Source organism: Gossypium hirsutum, chromosome A06 (assembly GCF_007990345.1).
Source record: "Gossypium hirsutum isolate 1008001.06 chromosome A06, Gossypium_hirsutum_v2.1, whole genome shotgun sequence".
Taxonomy (NCBI): Eukaryota; Viridiplantae; Streptophyta; class Magnoliopsida; order Malvales; family Malvaceae; genus Gossypium; species Gossypium hirsutum.
The window spans coordinates 117893121-117897872 of NC_053429.1; the positions used below are offsets into that span (position 1 = coordinate 117893121).

The following is a 4752-nucleotide window of genomic DNA, read 5'->3' on the forward strand; positions in this document are numbered from 1 at the left end:
TAAATATATTTTTTCTAGAATAACGATTTTACCGATTTCTATTAAGAAGAGAGGATTTAGAATTTCACCCCGAAAAGAAATTTTTTTTTCTAGTTCTATGTTTTGGGTCAATTGGTTTGAGCCTACACTCGAAGTAGATCATGGTATGAGAATAGTGGATAAGATCATTTTTTAAAGCCAAAAAACATCAAGGATTTGTTTGTTCGAAACCACAAGTACATTTTCGGTTAAGTTTTATTGTTATAAATATCACAAACTAGGTCGATTTCAAAATTTTAATTTTTCATTGTGCAAGAAAATCATTTTTTAATCAGATTTTTTCCTACAATTCTTGTCCAGGATTTTTGTGAAAATAGTATGCAGGCAAAGTATGATCTGCTTGTGCTAATAATAGTTGTTGTTTTTTTTTATTGTTAAATAGACGATATGTTGGTGTGTTTTATGATGTATTAGTAAACAATAAGTTAGCGGATATGCCTGTGTATGTAATGCATGAAAATAAACGAAATGTGGAGTATGGAAAAAAGTGTTAACGGTTGAAAGATAAAGAACATGTCACATTGTGCACTTTGTGCCACATGTTATTGGTGTGGTGGAGGTTCGGGCAGGATGTATGAGAATATGTGCACATGAATATGAAAGGCCTTTGAGGGCAAATAAAGACTCTTCGGAGTCAAAAGCTTTAAGTCGTATATATGAGAAAGACCATGGCTGGGCCATGGCATAACCCAGGGTGGTTTGTGACATAGTCACGTATATGAATGTAAGTCCATGGCCATGGCATAATCCAGCAGAGGACAAGTTTGCCATTATGACATCGTATTTGTGGAAGTCCGCCAGGACAATCTTAAAAGTGGAAGTCCGTCAGGACCATTGTATTTTGTGGAAGTCTGCCAAGATAGTCTTAAATGTGGAAGTCCGACTATAAGTGATTTGTTAGTGTGAGTAGGCCATTGTGTTTAAGCTAACTGTTATTGCAAGATGGATGCAAGTTATAAAGGTCCACCAAATCAGTTCTTAAAGCGTCGTGTCTAAGTTAGGCATGGAATTAAATCTTGTGGATGTTGTAAAATCATTGGTGTATTTAGATTTATTGCTGGATAGTCTTCTTATATGAATATAAAGGTAAGTATCCGTATATAGTGTCTTCTAGGAAGGAAGTCAACTAGGCTATCTTTTAAATAAGAAGTCGTAAGAATATTACTGTAAGTTAAGGGACAATATGAATCATCTTTCATGCGGAAGATGTTATGGCGATCCATTAAATGAGTGTCCATAAAGATGTATCCACTTGTACGATTATACGTTTGTGGGATAGCATAAGTAGAGATGCCAAAAGCAAGTCTACATGTAAGGGTTATCCAAATGCTATATCTCTTATATTAATTCTCCGGAATCAACTATTTTATGCTATTTAGCCATAAACTTGTCAATTGAGGTAATCCGCATATGATAGAATGGTGAATCAAGTAATAAGAAATTAGACATAAATTCATGGTAGATAGATAATGGGTTCTCTAAAGAGAAGAACATTCATTAGTAAGGTAATGAATGACAAGTCTGTACCAAGTCAGACTAAGACCAACAAGAATTTGGATCATGAAGTGCAAATACATATTATCGTCTTAAGAATACGAGGTTTGGATGTCTTACTAAGTTCAATTGAACTTACTTGGGTTTTATCGTGCTTTGTAGGTAGGATGGTTAATTCAAAGAATCAATAGGGGAACAAGCCAGAACTCATCAAGCCAAGTAGACTTATGTTGTAGCTATATCATGCATATAGTAGGGTGATAAACCGTAATATATACATATTTTTACCCCATGCTTGGCATATTTATGGATGATTTTTCCTTGGTTTCATTGAATTTGATGCTCCTAATCCTTTAATTTCATGTTTTATACTCAGGAGAGCATTGAAAAGCGAAAAAAGCAAGAAACGGGCCAAAAACGGACAAAATGGGCCTAATTTAGCATGACACACGGCCAAGGCACTTCCACATGGGTGACCCACATGCCTGTGTTTGACACACGGGCAGGCCACACGCCCGTGTGTCATGGCCATGTCGACTAAGAACCAACTCAGAATAGCACATGGCTTGAACTCTTTCACACGGGCGTGGCACACGGCCGTGTCCCTGTCGAGCCCAAGTCTAATTCTACTCAAAAAAGGCTAATTTTGAGGGTTTTGAAGCACTCTAAAGTCTATATAAACACCCTAGAAGAGGATTGAAGGGGACGAGAAGAGTAGAAGGCAGGAAATACTCAAGGAAAGCCATCGAAATAAGCTCAGGAGCAGGATTTACATCAAGACCGAAGATTTCCATCCAATTTCCTAGAAGTTCTTTGGGTTTCTTTATGTTTTGTTATTTTCCAAACTTTAAGATGTTTTCCATTATTATTATGAACTAAATTCCCTAAATACCTGAGGGAGATAAAACCTAAGACGGATCTTATTATTATTTGAGTTATATGATAAATACTTCATCTTATTCTTAATTGTGATTTAACTTTTGCTTTAATATTCCAGGATATTAATTCAGTTTTTTGATGTGCTTATTCAGTGGAGCAAAAGTCCCTGTTTAAGAGTAGATCATTCATAATTAAGTGGAGTTGCATGCAATCCTAGAGATAGGACGACATAAATCTGCCGGATTAGAGTCAAATCTAATAAGGGAATCTATGGATAGAGTTAACGCGACAATAGGGGTTTTAATTAGAAAGAGATTTCAATTAATCAACTTAATGTAAGTTGTTCTTAGTCTCGAAAGAGATATTAACATAAATTAGGATTTCTACGGATTAAGTCAAGTGAATAAATCGTCTAATTCAGAAATAATAAGTGAAGTCTAGGTGGATTCTTCCTTGGGTATTATCTTCTCTATCGGTTTTCTAAAAAGTATTTTCAACCTTAATCTTTGTCGTGATCTTAGTTAATTAGATAATTAGTGTTAGTTCAAAAACATTTTCTTAATTGTTAGGCTAGATAATAAAAAGACAGTAATTACTAGTACTTTTAGTCATATTGGATACGATATTTCCGGTCTCACCATAACTATACTACTGTTCGATAGGTGCGCTTGCCTTAGTCGAATTTTGTTAGTTAGTTATACGACCATCAAGTTTTTAGCACCATTTTCGGGGACTAAGATATTAGGAACGCTTGATTTTTATTACTTTATCCATCTTTACTTTTATTGCAATTTACATTTTGTTTTTAGTTTAATTTTTCTTTTCTAAATTTTGTTTTCTTTACTTTTGGCAGGTTTTTATAGTTTATGACTAGAAGAAACCCGTCAGGACCTCTACTTTTCAATAGTGAGATCGAAAGCACAGCTCAAAGAAACCAAAGAGAAATAAGACGAAGCCTACAATACATAGAGGAAGGGTAAGAGGATGATATTCACAGCACAACCGAGGAGATGGTTGAAAATCAGAATAATCCGCTACCTCCTGTGGTTGCTGCAAATCTAGTAGATCAGAATCTTGCTCCTCGTACTATGAATGATTATACTAAACCTACTTTAACGGGAACTGAATCGAGTATAGTTAGGCCTGCTGTTGCTGCAAATAATTTTGAACTGAAACCTAACACGATTCAAATGATACAACAGTTTGTTCAGTTTGATGGTTTGCAGGACAAGGATCCAAATACTCATTTAGCAAATTTTCTGGAATTCTGCGACACCTTTAAGATCAATGACATTTCTAATGATGACATTCGCCTTCGGTTGTTTCCCTTTTCCTTAAGGAATAAAGCTAAACAGTGGTTGAACTCGTTGCGACGAGGGTCAATCACCACTTGGGAACAAATGACCGAAAAGTTTTTGCTTAAATATTTTCCTCCGGCTCAAATGGCTAAATTACGGAATGATATCTCTTCTTTTGTGCAGATGGATTTAGAAACACTTTATGATGCATAGGAGAGATACAAGGACTTACTAAGAAGGTGCCCTCACCATGGATTACCCCTTTGGCTACAAGTTCAAACTTTCCACAACGAGTTAAATCCCTCGACTAGATAAATGATTGACGTAGCCGCTGGTGGAACTATCAATAATAAGACACCTGAAGAGGTCTATGAGTTCATAGAGGAGATGTCACTGAATAATTATCAGTGGCAAGTTATGAGGACAAAGCCGACGAAAGCAGCCAGCATTTTTAACGTCGACTCGGTTGCTATGCTTTCAAATTAGGTGGAACTTTTGAATAGAAAAACTGATGGTTTACTTGGTTCTACACAAGTTCATCCAGCAATACAATGCGATACAAGTGGAGGTGGAACAAACAATTCAGAATATTCACCCTATGACCCTAACATAGAGAATGAGCAATTGAACTATATAGGTAATAATCCTCAACCTCAAAATAATTCTTATAGTAACACTTACAATGTAGGTTGGAGGAACCACCCAAATTTCTCATGGGGAGGCTAAGGAAATTAAAGACCACCACCCTCTTCAGGTCTCCAACAACAACCTTACCAACAAGAGAAGAAACCGAACCTTGAAGATATGCTTACCAAATTCATCTCGGTGTCAGAAACTCATTTTCAGAATACCGAAATAGTACTTAAGAATCAACAAGCACCGATTCAGAGACTCGAAACTCAAATAAGACAGCTTGCTAAGTTGCTCTCTGAACAACCACAAGGTAGCATGCCAAGCAACACAGAAACTAACCCAAAAGAACAACTCCATGCCATCACTGTGCGCAACGAAGAAGGGTTAGTTGAATCTAAATTTGAATCGA

At 36.2% G+C, this 4752-nt stretch overlaps 1 non-coding gene across 1 annotated transcript; it reads right to left on the reverse strand.

Moving 5' to 3' along the window:
* Positions 1-3861: 3861 nt before the first annotated feature.
* Positions 3862-3967, reverse strand: LOC121231445 (small nucleolar RNA R71). Its single transcript, XR_005929504.1, has one exon. It is a non-coding gene; the product is annotated as a small nucleolar RNA R71 (small nucleolar RNA).
* Between the last annotated feature and the right edge of the window lie 785 nt (positions 3968-4752).